At 45.3% G+C, this 16,620-nt stretch overlaps 1 protein-coding gene and 1 pseudogene across 1 annotated transcript in view; both read right to left on the bottom strand.

Annotated features, from left to right (window-relative positions):
* The window catches only part of noc (no ocelli), a 184,768-nt gene that overhangs the window by 18,329 nt on the left and 149,819 nt on the right, over window positions 1-16,620 (bottom strand). The gene's annotated exons all lie outside the window — the stretch shown is intronic.
* LOC135902681 (U2 spliceosomal RNA) lies at window positions 10,747-10,886 on the bottom strand (annotated as a pseudogene).

The following is a 16,620-nucleotide window of genomic DNA, read 5'->3' as shown; positions in this document are numbered from 1 at the left end:
GCGTGTTCGTAACTGGTTGGCTGGATTTGTGAAACACGCAGCAATGCCAAGCCGGTAGCCGCATCAAAAGAAAAAAAAATTCAAGTTAACCGTCATCCGTAGATACCACAGGAAGCTCCCGACATGCCTCAAAACCAAATGTGCCGGTTAGGTCATCGTTCCGTCGCGGTGTTGGGACTTGGAACGCATGGTATAGAAATCTTTTGTCATTGGAACGGTTCTCATTCCTGCGCTGTTTGCCTCGCATGCCCCGGTGCCACCAACCTCTTCCACCACTCCCTGCCTATCGCTATGTAAGCGGTCCCTTCTGTGTGCATCTTTGTGCCCCCCCCCCTCCCCCCATCGTGCGCGCACCCCTCCCGCGCGGCTGCACAGGCGGGGTTCGGGAGCTGCGCAGCGGTTCGCTCGCACCACTTCGGACAGAGTGAATATTTCACGAGCCTCTTGAAAAATGCGCCCACCCTTTCCGGGGAGCGATATTTCACCGAAAAAACGGGCAGCCGAAGAGGTTCACGCCCGCACCGAGCAAAGTGGCTCGCCACGCGCGCTGGTCGTGATGTATGGCTCCGCGCCAAAGGGGTGCGCGTCGCCGGAAGAGGCCGACAACATCGCTTCCCCGGACGCGTAGGCAGCAGCAGCAGCAGCCGCGCCGGCGGTCGACACATCGTCGTCGCTTGCCCCAGGGAGGCACCGCAGCCTGCGAGTGCCTGTCGGCGCGTGGTGGGTCGGCGTCGTGCAATATGCATGATGGCTGCTGATAGGCCGACGCTGGAATGCACGCTGCGGCTGTGAGTGATGGCGACGCTTTGGCGGGCGTCGCTTGACGCCTCTGGCGCACTTTGAGAGCGCTGAACCACCGATGTATTTATTCCCTGTACCTAGCTGCCTTCTTGACTGCAGCAGGCGTTGCAGAGGAGATATACGCGTTGAAAAAACCACCACCTCAGTCTTTGAGGGGGAAAAAAGGGAATCGTGCTTTGGAGCGGCCAGAAAGGAAGATGGGTGTCGCTGCCACGCTGATCGCGCGCCTCTAAAGTAGCTAGCAGTAACTACATTTGTCTGCTCTTACGAAAACGTATTAGTTATCCTCGCTTATTTCACATGTCCCAAGGCAATGCGTACAGCAATGTTATGCTAAATGTTATATATCCTGATGTTCATGCAGGTTTTCAACAGGTAGGCAGGTGTTGCTAATGCTACAATCCGTTGCATAATTGCTCCTAAAAGGCCGACGATATATCATATTGAGTGGGTCACATGGCTGGTTAGCATTGAACGACGATGAGAAAAAGAAGCTAAGCTCCCAGGTACTGGCAACACGACCACTTGGGAAGAAAGAAGCGGAGCTTGCTATACGCTTGTCGGGAGCGACAGGGGCTCAAACGTAGCTGTGCGAGCACCCATCCATGCCGCCTACCACGGAGCCTCAGGTCGAGCCACGGCTGCCAGCTCGAGATACAAAGAACTGTTTTACGCTCCGTGGAGCCCTGCGCTGTGCTCTGTGCGTTAGGAAGTGCGCCGAAAGAGAAATGCTTGTGCTTTCAGCGGGTAATGGCGCAAACAAAGTTTGAGCACTTTCCACGTTCTGCCGCAGTCTCTAATTTCATATTGTATGAATTCGAGAACGCTAATTAGGCCAGACGCAAACGTTGCTTTCAGTTTAGTTAATCACTGCATGAATGTGCTGCAACTACTGCTTCCTTGCTGCCGTACGTTTCTCAGCGACGTTAGAGGGTATGTGACGTTCCGGTCTAGTTCTCCCGTGGCCTTGGAAGTCTCGCGCTCGTTGTACATTTGTGTGCCACTAATGCACGGGGGCTCCGTTCGGCTCCCTTCGGAGCCCGCCCCTTGTGCGGTGGGCGCATGAGCAAGAAGCGCAAACCTCTGGCCAATGGTGTTCAAGACAGGCTACATGCCACAGCCAAGCGTTCGCCATTCCCCGCTTCTAGCCGCCAAGGGGAAGGTGAGGACACTACTGTCAACTAATCATTCAAGGCGAGATTCAAAACGAACATCATCTCTCCGTGGAGCCTGAATTTCAGTCGTAACTCAGCAATACACGCTTGAAAATTAAGTTCGAATATCAAATGAAGTTTGGATTTCATTTTCCCTGCCCATCATTGACTTTCCGTCACCAAATAAATCAAAATAGTGCTTTAAAAATACATTGTAACTGCTGGATACATTGCGTCGGCGTTCTATGTTAATTTCGTATAATGTAACTCTTCATATAGGAAATAAAATTGTCATTAACCATGAGGTAAGAGAGAGAGAGAAATATGGAGAGAATAGCGAAGGGAAAACCAAAGCCTAGGCAGTTGGCCAGGACAACGCCAGGTTGACGGTGCCGGGAAAGAGAAGGAAAAAATAAACTAAACAAATGGTTGATGGTGATAAATATTTTATTTAAATTGTTAAAGGATGGTGGGTTCCCAAGTTCCTCCGTCCAGGTTCTCACTAGAGACGTTTTTCAAAGCACCTATCAATTCTACGGGGAACAAAGCTACGTAAGCTCAAGACATAAAGCACAAAGGCACGACGAATACATAACAGTTAATGAACGTAGGGTTGATTGGTGCACCTCAATGTTCACAAATATATCATAGGCTGTCCCTTCGGCTGATTGGTTTCAAAGGGCATGGCAGCACTCTTGTGACTTTCCGCATGAGACTCAGACGAGAGCATGTCGCTCATTGAATTCCCACGTTTTCTACAAAAAAAGAAAATGAGTTTTCAGGAAGAACACATGAGGCTAAACAGCCAAGGAGGGAGAGCATCAGAAGAGTGGAAAGATAGTGAGGTTAACCAGACGCACGTCCTGTTTGCTACCCTGCACTGGAGGAAGGGGATGTAGGTATGAGAAAAAAAGAGCGCCTATTGCTGAGCACAATTGAAAGCGTGCACCACACCTGTCGTTACCTTCTGCACAAGCGGAGCGCACTGCCATGGTCAGAAAATCTTCGTTTCTAAAAATAATTTTCCGTTCAGCTCGTTTAATGCTATCCAGAAATATTCAAGCTCGACGTCGTACCGGGGACAAATGCACAAAAGGCGTTGAATAGTTTCTTTGTTCCCCTAAGAGTCACACAGACACGTGTCACACCCATTGCCTTGCAGAATGAGTATGTTTTTGTAAATGCTAACCCCAGCCAGCGGCGGCACTACAATATTACATAAGAGCGGGAAAACTTTGCTGGCACTTGTAGCATTAGGGATCGATCAACTGCTTGTAGATGACAGTTTGTGAGGTTAGCATAAGACGAATCAGCGTGTGTCATGGCTCTAGCCACAAAATAAAGTTTCCTTGTAGCGTTGGTTGTGAATAAGGGGTTCGGAGTGATACCGGCTCCTTCATGGGCGTACCGGGCAGCCTCGTCGGCGAAGTACTCGCAATGCAGGTGTGTCCAGGCCACCATGGAAATATGATTTTATGCCCTTTATTGAGAGCTTTATGGTGGTCCTCTGTCATCTTATATATCAACTACTCATAAGTACTGCGATATGAGGCAAATTGCAAGATCGGAAGCTCTGCCTTATAGCCACACGATATGAACCATTTGTGAGTTTTCTCTTGCAGGAAGTGTCTTACAGCAGCATGCAGGGCAGCAAGCACTGTCACAGTTGTCTCTGCCATAGGGACAGTTAGAACTTGATCCTATTGTAGATAGCGACCAACCCATCAGTATATATGTGGATTAGGTCCTCAACATATCTCGTTAAATAGTATAGCGTCATCTGCTTCAATGCTATTCTTAGATGGTCGGTCTTCTTTGTTGCCTCCGGAATATTTAGGCTTACCTTGGGCTGTTGGAAAGACCACAAGAGAAATGAAGGTCTTGCTGGTGTGTATGCTGATAGAAGACAACCGGTTGCGATCACTTCTAAAAATGTAGCTCCATGTCTTTGTTAAGGCAAGAGGACCAAGTCGTGATAGAGAGCGCAGCAACATGATGAATGTCTGCCCTGAGGCAATCCAGGACGACCTATGTGATGATCTCTGGTAAACACGATTGTTGTAAATGTTGAAGCATATCGAGGAAGTAGTAAGCACGTGGGCGATGACCGGCCCTGTAAGCTCTCCAATGAGCAAACATTCGATTTACACGTATTGGGCAGCACTTGAAGGCTAAACTTAAAGATCCCTGAAATAGATATCTGTATAACTGAAGCATGGAACGTACACACGTCCTCCTTGTTCTCCTACACATTAATCAGAGTTCATGGGCAATTGACGACAGTTCTTTCTTCAACCAAGCACAATGGGGACTCCACGAAAGGATTTCGTTGTTTATTGCACGCAAGAATCGACGAGACTTTTCATAACTCGTCATGTGTCTGGTAATGGAGGATGGATATGGCGTCATGGCAAGTGTGTGAAGGCAATCAACGAGCACTTTTCAGTGGATGCAGTCAAGCCTTGTTTCCGAAGGTAGGCTTATGTCAGGGTTGCTGCCCTCGGCTGTCGCCCACGCTCCTGAAGGTGAATGACAGCAGTAGTCCAAAAACAAATGTCATCTGCATATGTCGAAAGGCAAACCGTATTTGATAACATTATAAAACATAAAGTCGCCAAATAAGCGCACACATACAAGCGAAGAGAACAGGACAGGGCGCATTGGATAACGTACTTGATAACACTTCAGCTTGACCAGAGAGAGTCACATTGAACAATGTGCGTATTTATACTAATCCCTGAGGCACACCGCAGTGCTTGTAATGCTCAGCTGTAGGACCATCTTCTGCTTGTACAAAAGACGATCGGCGGATTATATAGTCGCATAGCCAACGAACCATGCTGCCGCCAATTCCAATAGCTTGTAGAGAGTTGAATATGGCGTCGTGCGCAACGTTCTCAACGATGCCCTTCGTCTTTTTGCGTTGTTACCCTATAGAGTATGTACCCACTAGCCCAAGCCGCCACGGGGTTGTCATATGAGTTTTTCACGTCGCGAAAGCACGCATTTGAAATGCTCTTGTGGCTTTCCTCTTGTTTAACAAACGTTGTGAGATCAACGACATTGTTAATTGAGGAATGACCCTGACGAAAGCCTACCATGGAGGAGGGTTAGACATCGTAACGCTCGAGACACTATTCCAGACGTGCAAGGCCAATTCTTTCGTGCACTTTTCTGATGCAGCTTGCAGGAGTAATAGGGTGATATGCCATCAAGTGTAACGTAGAATTAACTGGCTTTAGCAATGGTACCAGCTGATTGGACTTCCATTGCCGGGAATAGTACATGCACGCCATGAGTTTTTAAAGCTATTCAATGGTGCACTTCTTGCCTCCTCTCTAAGATGTGAAAGGCCAGCATAAATGGCGCTGTCAGAGACTGGAGAGGATGAACGTTGTGAGATAGCGATGCAGGGCAGCTTCGAGTTCTTCCATGGTAACGGCACGTACATTTCTGGTACCCCAGTCTCAGGGACGACAGTTACATTGCTCCAAGTAGTGGCAGGCTTGCAAGCAAGCCGCGCATACAAATCCTTCACCACATCAAGCTTATCCCTCCGTGATGGAGGGATAAAGCTGCAAAAGGGTGTCGTTGTTGTGGGAATGAACGTAGACCACGAGCGAAGAACATCAGGAATGTGAGAGTGGCTTACGAGGATCCAGTGAGTCACTGGACTTACATTGCTCATCCTCCAGTTTGTCACTGCGAAGCTACACTAACCTCGTCAGAGTAACTAAATGCTAGATGCCTAGGCAGTACTGGATTTCAGAAACGCCAACCCGCAATGCAAGCTTCAGCCTGAAATCAAAGATGTATGAAGGTAATGTATGATTATGCATGAAGTCAAACAATGGCGGTGCCCTCTGACCTGTTATGACACAACTCTTTGAGGCTTTCAGGTTACCCGCCTCCGATGATGGGCGGTATAGATCATTAATCCACCAAGCATATGCTTTCGAATGAGCACGATGACATGGTTTTATATAATGTGCGGACCTATGCGCAGTCCGCTCCGTTTCGAAGTAAGCCGGCGTGCTAGCCCAAGCTTTGGAAATATTCTTTTTGTACAGTAAATCACCCTGCAATGTGCGCCTTGAGGTAAGCGCAAACTAGTTTTCTGGGCTAGCATGCTGTACCGGTCGAGTGAAATTAGATTACATTACCAATTACTTCATTCGCAACCAAATGATGTCGAGGTATCTTACGTTGAACGTAATGACACCGCGCTGCAACTACTTTCAAATTACATTTGGCTTTGCAGTAGCTAATTATTATTTCATAAATGCAGGTTTCTCGTGACGCCTGTTTGGATGCCGCAAAGTCAACATCGGCCTAGGGCTATCTCCGCCACTTTAGTAGCAAACACTATTTGAAGATTGGAAGACTTGTCGCTCTTGTCGCACAGATGAGGCAGGGCTTCGAAAAACCACATTTGAATCCTTCCTTTCGGTACTATACGTCATGTGTTGGCTTTCCTCGTGTACCTTATTCAACGGCACTCGACAAGAACGCAAGGCTCTCTCTGCTGTTCACAGCTACAACTGGCTGACAGGTGTGATTGTTCTTTTGCTCACGCATTTGGCCTTATAACAGAAACTGCAAGATGGTCACATTGCGAATTCCGGGCATTGACCGCACAATAGCGATTATGAGTGGTTTAATAGAGTGGCCCATGGGTCGAAAATTTGACCGTCCGGCATTATGGCACTAAAATGCAAGCGCATGCGTCAGTATTTTTTTATCAATAATAAAAAAGAGCTCCATTATCTCTGTTCGCGTTGAACGGGCACACTTCTAAAAATTCAGTGTGGCCACAAAAGTGTGTGCATGTGATTTTCCCGGTTTTGTTCTTTGCCGAGCAACGTACACGTGTCCTATGACATTTTTAACAGTGTAAGTACGCCTTCGAGAGCTGGAAATAAATCTGCCATTGAAAGCTATAGCGCTGTGTGTTTCTCTAATTTGCCTTTCCGTGTCCTTCTCATTCTACCTGCGCTACAAGAAAGTAGAAGGCACCATATACTGTTTACAAGACCTTGTATACCCTCGTCACTGAAAGCGTTAAATTAAAAAAAAAACATCATTCAATGAACCTGCGTATGCGCCGTAATGGTCTTCATAAACTTGATCACAACCATTTTAACGTGCCAGTAACCACGCAGAACCAGTGGTGATGTCTAGGCGACCGAAAAAGATAAGAGAAAAACAAGTAAAAGGAAAACAAGTAATAGGAAGTAACAACGCATTCGAATGCGAATGTCAAATAATTTAATTAACGTCGCGTGAGCGCGCGGGCGTTCGCCTTCATCCTCTTTCTCGTATGCTAAAGTGGCTGTCAACTTTTTCTCTATCCCCCCTTCTCTTCCTCGTACTTTTTTGTAGCCCAGAGCTTCAGTGCCCTTTTTATGATGCTGTCATCTCGCCTGCGCCGATTTCTTTCGTGTTTTATTTCTTCCATTCTTCTTTTTTGGTGGCTTTCTTTTTCTATGAAAGTTAGCAACACTTTCCGTAGAAGTAAGTATGCTACAAATCTTCTTTAAAGAACCTTGCCACTTGATGCCTCTAGCGGTAATTTCATTTGGCGAAACGGAGCATTCTGCTCCTTGAGCCTACAAGCTGGATCGGCTGCAAGATTTGTACTGACAAGTTGACGCTCCTTGTTAATAGGACAAGCTGTGTACGCTTGAAATCGGTCTTCAATGTCATGGCTTAAAGAAACAATGTTTAGCTAAGTTTCTCTTCGGGTTACACGCGAGGGCTTTTAGCGAGTCCGTCTCATCATCCGTCTTAAACCGTCACTTCGCTTCTTGATGACATCGGATGACTAAGCGACACATTCCAGACTTGTCGCGCGTTTCGACACGTCTAAGCACATCGTTTTTATTTCTCTTGTCTCTGTCCTCCGTCTACCATCAGTCAATGCCTTTAGCCCCTTACACCGATAAAGGGTGCACCAACCGGTCATTGCGTTGGCCAACCTCCCTGTCTTTCTCGCTCCCTTTTCTCTCCTGTCCTAAGCGAATAAAAATAATAGGAATTAGTCCAGTGACTACGCCGAATTTTTCCCATTCGATTTGCTATAGGTATGTCCACTCTCGTTGCTCGGCATCCGTATATACTGTCTTTGTTTGTTGTCTTTGGCACTGGTCAGCAAAAATGAAATTAAATTCGGGGGTTTTACGTGCCAAAACCACGATTTAATTATGAGCCACCACGGCGTGTGCTGGTCAGCAACCAAGGGCGGGACAATGGAACCAGATTCTTGTTCTTTCGATTCCCATGCTTCGTCAGCATTCCAAGCGGCTGTTCGCCTACGTTGTCACCAGGGGTGGCTGGTCGTGAGCAGTGGATGATCAGAAACGAACTAAATCGACCAAGACCCATTGTATTATACCAGCCCTTCATTGTTACAGGCGATTTCTGCAGGAATATTGGATGCTGAACCTTCTGATTCAATTTAGGCTTCAGAAAGTAGCCAGCCTAGACCAGTCACGATGACCAATCATGAATGGCAATTTATGTAACGAATTTATGTAACGTGATTCACAATCACAACGGTTTTATTCGCACTGACCCTGCTTCCTTAGAGTTAGAGTGCTGCTGCTGCTGCTGTTGTGGTCATCGTCGTCATCGTCGTCGTCGTCGTCGTCGTTGTTGTTGTTGTTGTTGTTGTAGGCGCGCGTGCGTGTTTCCGCATGCGCACGAGCAGGATGACACATGTGCTCACACATATGTTTGACGTCTGATAAACTGAACGGAACGGACTCAAGTGAACAGACACAACTATCGTATTATAGCACGTCAAAGTGCTAGCAAGCACATTGTTTTTTGTTTCCGCAGTGGTTATTTTTGTTCAGCTTCGTATACTACGTAGTGCCAAGCACCTCTGCAGGTTATCACGGCGATAAATTTCACGTCACATACTTTTCTCTCTTTTAGACCTGGCCCTGTGACAAGGAATTGATGGAACACCACGGACGCAAGTGAAATTCCCTCGCGAAGAGTATGATATTTAAACCAGCATTATATAGTAAAAGAGGACGCCTAAACACGTACGTTTACGTAGAGGCTATTCTGACAGTTTTTTAGTGCGTATTTTAATAAAGTACAGTATCATTTAATGATCATAGACTTCATTATTATAGAGCGAGAGCCTGAAATGAAGTTTTAAGAATTAGGCTTCAGTGTTCGTCTGTGCGGATCACTGCGTGAACTACGATTCTGAACGGCAAGCCCGAACGAACGGTCAAAACACGGAAAGTATAAAGCAAGATCCTCCCCCCTGCAGAGCAACTGATTTAGCTGTACTACCTCCGAGCGCGTTGCTCGAGTCTATTCGTTGGAAGCCAACCTATAAGCGTTGATTTACTGACCACGCTGAAAGGGCCTTAAATACTCGAAAACAGAGAAAAGGACACGCGACGGGAGCAGACGTCAGATTATTTCTGTCACCTGCCAACACTAATTCTGCGTGGTCTGGGCAGTACGCCAACCCCCTGCTACGCATTCAGTTTTGGCGACTATCGAAAATCAGCACCGAATCCTGTTCATTACGACAACAATGCCATAAAAATGCTATCTACACTGACGATTATACGCAAAAACTACAATTATTAGAGCACCAAATAATCGTAGGCTAGTTTCTGACTGTTGGGGTATTCCCCAGAAACACCCCAACAAATAATCTCTATACAAGCAGCCTACACAGTGCACATGATGCTGCCCGACCTGTTACAAATTACTGAAAAATTTATCTGATGCTTTCCCCCAGGTACCCTTTTTTAATCCTGATGATGCCAGGAAACCGAGCCTGATGCCACGAACGTTGAGAAATCTAATCGGGAGAGCGCACAATGTTCTCGCGCACCTTGTGTGATATACCGTAGCACCGAGGTGCTTCTTGTATACTGCAGGAGAATCCAATGCAAAGGCACAAGTGCGCGATTGGGCACACGCTTTTAAGTTCATGAACTTGATTTGCGCCACCTGTCCAAGCTTTCACCCCTGCGCTATAAGAAGATACAGCCCCATCAGCATACCGCCTGTTTGTAACTGCACTAAATATATATATTAAACTCATATATATTCTTGACATCATTTTATTATTCGACTGTTCAGATTGGTAACCTCTATATATGGAGTATGTTGCGCAGTTGTTTGCGTAATAAACGAAGCTACGGTGGTAATTAACTTTTCAATAATTGATGTTAGGCGGCTAAAGCAAATGAGTAGTTTGGTGCCAGTCTTCGAGATTATCTAGATGTGCGAAGTAATTTTTAATAAACATGCTTCTGTAATAGCGACGTGAACAAATATTTTGCAAATAAATTCTTTGAAAGCATAAGTGATGCAGAAAAAGAACGTCTGTAAGGGCGATCTAACCGCGCCCAGCCTTTTGTGATATTGTCATCAATGATATGGCCCCGTATGTTCCTTGCAGCCAGCCCACTTTCGATTTTTATTCACGTCGTTGCTTCGAAAGCAATCAGCTTGAAGCTTTAATGTCAATATAGCAGAGAACGTGTGCTGTCGAAAGCTTGCTTGGCCGCAGAAGGGATGCACGACGCAAGGACAGTGCATATTTAGCGTGTCATTGGCCTCAAAACGTTGTGCTGCCGCCGAGGCAAGAAAGATAACTAAGGCGAACCGCTTAGCAGCTTTTCGCGGGGCCGGGGCAATGGTGATGGTGCCATCAAGACTAAATTGAGGGCGCCAATGTTGACGTCACAGGCGCGTTTACAACGGAGCTGTATACTTCTGTCCCGCACTGCATTTGTCGAATCCGTGGGCAAAAACGTAGGTCGATCCCGGATGTAGTGCAATACCGGGCCGTCCCGCGGCGGAGGTGAAGCAGGCTTCAAGCACTCCACGAATAATAATAATAATAATAATAATAATAATAATAATAATAATAATAATAATAATAATAATAATAATAATAATAATAATAATAATAATAATAATAATAATACTTTTTTCGCACTGCTGCGGACATCTGTCCAAGGAGGAGGGGGCTGCGTGAGTAAATACAACAAAAAGCGAACATACCAGTATATACAAGGGATACAGTTAACAAGGTACATCAAGTGGGTGGTTGTAACCATTGCGAATTTCCAGGGAGGGCATTCCAATCATTGATTGTTTTCGGAAAAAAATTAGTATTTAAAAAGGTTTGTTCGTGCAAAGATCGGTTTGAAATACTGGCTGTGTTTGTGTCGGGAAATTCGAGATGTGTCCTTAATAATATAGTACCGCGGTTGTATTTATAGTTTCCCCTAGTAAAGCTGGCGCAAGAAATTTAATCTGACAGTTTTTCTTTCATCAGTTAGTGGTTCGAAGTTTGCGGTTTCCAGCATACTGGTTGGGGAATCACGCTGTTTGAAGCGCTTATAAATGAAGCGCGCGGCTAACCTTTGAATTGTTTCTAGTTTTTCAATACCTACCACTCTGTGAGGATCCCAAATGATACTCGAATATTATATGAGAGATCTAACGTACGTTTTATAGGCTTTTAATCTTAATGAGGATGTGGAGTCACCTAATTCAAATTTTAGCAATCCTAATCTTTTTCGGGCTGCACAGGTTATATTATCTATGTGAGGCACCCAAACTAGACGTGAAGTTAAAGTTATCCCCAAGTATTTTTAGCTTTCTACTTTCCTAATCTTATTATCCTTCATTTTGTACAAGTATTCTAGCTTTCGTAACTTATTTGTAATAAACATCTGCACTGTTTTGTCATAATTAAAGCCATATCCCATTCATTGCACCATTCTGCCAACCTATCCAAAGTTTCTTCCAGAAAAAGCTGATCAGAGACAGTTCGAATGTCGCTAAATATAATACAATCATCTGCAAACAAGCTGACAGGTTTAATAATAATAATAAAATATTAATAATAATAATAATAATAATAATAATAATAATAATAATAATAATATCATGTGGTGGTGACGTTGAATAACACAGTAGCAATACTGTGAACGACAAAACGAACTTTTATTGGGAGAACCTGTGCCCACAAAACAGGCTACACTTATAGCACAATGACAGCGGCGAACACGGTCGGCGATCGTCGAAAATCTCACCAGCGGGTCAAGCGCGTCGGCTTTTATGGAGCAGTCGTCGAATGTTCCAGACTAATCGTTCGGACCCGCGTGCCTTCCACAAAGTTCTACACCATTCGCGTCAGGTGATGAAATCACATAAGGTTCGGCGACAACAGACACCGGATAGAAGCATCGATAACTTTCCAGAAACTTCGGACGCACGTAGGCGCGTCCAGCGCCGTCGCGAAACGCGGCCGCCCGATAAAGATAAGTACACGTGTCAATAATAATAATAATAATAATAATAATAATAATAATAATAATAATAATAATAATAATAATAATAATAATAATAATAATAATAATAATAATAATAATAATAATAATAATAATAAATGAACTGAATCAATCAACATGCATTGTTACAAGTCGATGGGTATGCTACAATCGTTTGCTGGACTCACGAGCAGCAGTCAGTGCCATTTATATAGACGAGAAAATGTATGTACAACCATACACTCTTGTCTCGCAAGAGGACAATGCCCCCAATTGTGTGTATGTCTGTGCCGTACAAACGAAAGACGGAATTTCGATAACCACTGTGTATATATCTCGAGGCACACCTAAGTGTAATATTGAGAAGTTCGTGACCACGAACTTTGCATGGGTTAGCCTTGATGGCGCTACCCTGTGATCATCATTGCAGGCTTCAACGTGGACATCCCAAAACCAGACAAGAAATGGTTCACTCAGTTTGTGCTAGACGTGTTTGGTTTGAAGTGCCACACCAATCCAAGAGACGAAACTACTGAATAACGGTCGTGTATAGATTTCGCTTGGGTCAAGACTCTGTCTAAGGTTGTAACCGAACCAATCAGTGTATATCACAGTAATCACAAAGCTATCGTCGCTACCATTATCAAATGATGTAGAGAGAGAGAGAGGAATAGGAAAGGCAGGTAGGTTAACGAGGCATCAGTCTCATCAGTCTACACTGGGGTTGGGAGATAGTGGTTAGAAAGAGGACAGAGGGGGAAGGGTTAAAAAAAAGAGAAAAAGAAACCACACACAGAGACACAAACACAAATCGCGTTCCAATTAGAGACGTTCACAAAGGCCGATAGAACGCAAGAAGCGCAGTAGCACTTGCACGGCCTTCTTCTGTGGCGTTAGGCCCTGTCGATGGTGTAGAATCCTTTCTTCCCATAGTGGTTGATCGTCCAGCTAGTCGAGTTCGTGGCGAAGGGATTCCCTCTGTGAACTGTACTGTGGGCAGGCGCACAAAATATGGCCAATCGATTCCTCATGGCCGCAGTGGTCACACATTGCGGTGTCGGTCATCCCTATGCGGAACGCATAGGCTTTGGTAAAAGCAACGCCTAACTAAATGATAAAAATAAATACACAACCCTGTATGATGTGCTACAGCTTAGCTGGTCATCCACCTTCACAGAGTCGAATGGCGCATATTTAAAAAAAAAAATTGCGTTGGTTTCGCTTTTGAAAAGAGAGAATGTTATAAAGGCAGTGTCATACGTCCTTGTCTCCTGGATATAAATATGGGTTAAAATAAACTCTATATTCCATTTCTCTCCGAGAGTAGGTACAAGCAAGCAAATATTCGCTCGCTCACACACGCATATACACACAAACACACATGCACCACTTTCTCTCTCTCACACACACGTGCACACAGAGACGCACAGATAGCAGATATGTTCGCCCCCATACACAATTACACGCGTCCATACATGCACACACGCACAAAAATGTACGCGCACGGAAGCGCACGCATACACGCATACGTGCGCACGCACATTCAAATACGGAGACATAAAAACGCACGCACACACGAGTTAAAGTACACACTCACTCACGCACAACATGTACACACGGATATACACTGCCTCTCCCTCCCTACTGCCTCTCAAAACCCTGTGCGTGCAGACTTAATGACCCTTGCTCTGCAGTTACCGCTACAACGCCAGCTGTAACAAAACGCTTTACGGTTTAAATTTGGCGCTTCTTGACGTCAATAGGGATATTTTTTCACCTACACTAGCTACAGAAGTGTACTTAGTATAGGAAGTCGCTATTTTTTTTTACTTGGTGTAAAAGAAAAGTGTAACTCCGCCTACCTACACGAAGCCATTTTGTCTGATGCTGCCGGCGCTGATATAGCGACGATAGTAAATATTCGCGGCAAACACGGTAGCGAAGTGCTTGCGTGACCATGTGTCACAGCGTAACTTGAGCTATCTTCCACGAGGACATAAGTTCCATAAATGCATATGTCGTTAGAATGGGGCTATCCTCTCGGCGTAGTCAGTTAAAACTTGTTGATCCTCGGCGGACACTGATAGGTATATATATATATATAAGTTTTGCCCATTCAGTTACGCTTGTACATTGCCGTGAATTAGAAGCAGCGTATAAAACACATGTTTTACCAGTTTTTCGAGTATGCTTGCCCTGTGTGGTATTCGTTTTGTGGCGTCCATATTAATACATTAGAAAAATCCAATCCGTGGCGGCAAGGTATTCCTGGGGAGATGCGACCGCTTTGTAATTGTAATAGCAATTGAAAAATAAACTGAGTGTTATCCCTTTGTTCGAACGACGAAGCAGCTTACAACTTATGCTGTTTTATTCAATATTCCATAATCATACGGGAATCTGCTCATCAGAAGGCCCGGATTATGTTTCCTCGTGTAATGTCCATCGACTTAAAGTTAGGCCGTAGATTTCCAGGTCTGGTCACTTTGAATGTTCTGTTTTTCTAAGAATGATCGTTGCTTGGAATTCACTACCTGCGTATGTGGTGTACGGCAACAATATTGGTGTTTGTCTCACACAGTAATATCTTAATGGCGTTGTGGTCCATGTATGAATAAAGTGCAAATAATCCGTGACACGCGCAAAAATTTACATTAGTTAGGGTTTATTTCCATGGGTCATTCGTTTCACCAATTAGTTATGGCGTCAAGATCAGCGAGGATTGTAATATCTTTGCCATTCTTTTCCATTTCTCTATACATAACTCAATCATCAGTGAACATTGTGACGCAATGCACTGTCATGCATGCACACGCGCACTCAGTTGGCTGTAACGCCTCCTTTGATAGTGTGTATGTATAAGAGTGTGTTCCGTTCAATAAAGGCCTTTTTTGACGCACTTGATTGCGTGCAAACCACATGGTGTCAGAAGTGGTCGGACTGCGGCCGATGCACGCAGCCGGTGAAAGAAAAGCGGACGGGTAGTAAGCCAGAAGGACGGCTCGAAGGTCCGAACTAGTACGAGAATGGAGAACGGCGAACAGCGCCAGCTGACCAGTGCCCCACTCACCACGCTACTGCCACCGCCGAGAGTCCTGGACACCACAGGAGACGTATAGCAAAGATGGAAGACGTGGCGGCAGGAGTTCGAGCTCTTCGCAACGGCGACGTACCTAAACCAGCAATCCAAAGAGGTACAGGCAGCCACTTTTCTCATGATTATCGGAGAGGACGCGCGCAAGACGTATAGCACTTTTGTTTTTGCACCAGATGAATAGAAGCCGGACGTAGAAGCCCTGAAACTTAAATTTCAGTCATTTTATAAGCCCGCACTAAACCTAGCCTTTCACTAGTTTCGTTTTGGAAAGCGTGACCGAAATGAGAACGAAACCTTCAATGACTGCTTAACAGATTGACTGGGTAAACAAACGAACAAAGACTGGTTAACAGCAAAATGTTGCCAGTTTGGGGATCTCGAAGAGCGCATGCTCAGAAGCCCTATTATTCTCAGAATAAGAGACAAAAAGCTGCAAGAAAAACTCGTCTCTGAAAATACTTCATTTGCAAAGACTGTACTGTAGAAACGTGCCACTCGCGAGAGCATGGCAAGGAACAGTGCGAAGAAATACAGGCACGCCCCAAAAGCCATTACGCTGCTGAGATGGTCGGCGTTGCACAAAGTGCGCAAAAGTTCATCAGACTGGCCATGTCTGCCCCGCAAAAGGACGCACATGCAGAAAATGCGGCGGAATGAATCACTTCGCCATAGCCTGCAAGAAGATGCTCAAAAAATTTCACCAGAAAGAGAAAAAGTTAGCATCTATTGAAACACAAGACGGCGAAACGCTAGGCGATTTCTGGTTCGAAGCAGTATCACATGCCCGTGGGAAACACTATCGCTGGTCAGCTACCGTTCAGGTAGAAGGAAAACCAGTTTTTTGCAAGCTGGACACAGGCACAGCCTGCTCAATTATCGCGCGCAGCCAGTTGCAGAAAATAACAAACAAGCAGCCACACGACTGTAGCGTAGTTTTAAACACGTTCTTTGGCTTCCAGAAGAAAGCAACGAAACAGGTCCGTATCGAAGTTCCAACGAGAGGAAGCAAGATTCAGACAGACTTTTTGTTGTGGAAGACGAAGTTGCGGGGACCTTGAGTGGCGCAGTTGCTGAAGAGTTAGCCTTACTCCAAAGAGTCTCTTCTGTCGAGCAACTAGAGCTTTACGATGCTGCAAAGCCTTACGAAGACGTGTTCGAGGGCCTAGGTCAATTGGAGGGTACGGTTTACCACCTGAAGCTAAAGCCTGGTTCCCAGGGAGCGGTGAAACTAGCACGGCGGATT

Source organism: Dermacentor albipictus, chromosome 1, assembly GCF_038994185.2.
Source record: "Dermacentor albipictus isolate Rhodes 1998 colony chromosome 1, USDA_Dalb.pri_finalv2, whole genome shotgun sequence".
NCBI lineage: Eukaryota > Metazoa > Arthropoda > Arachnida > Ixodida > Ixodidae > Dermacentor > Dermacentor albipictus.
The sequence above is the reverse complement of the archived record's forward strand: the minus strand, read 5'-3'. Positions and strand labels throughout refer to the sequence as shown.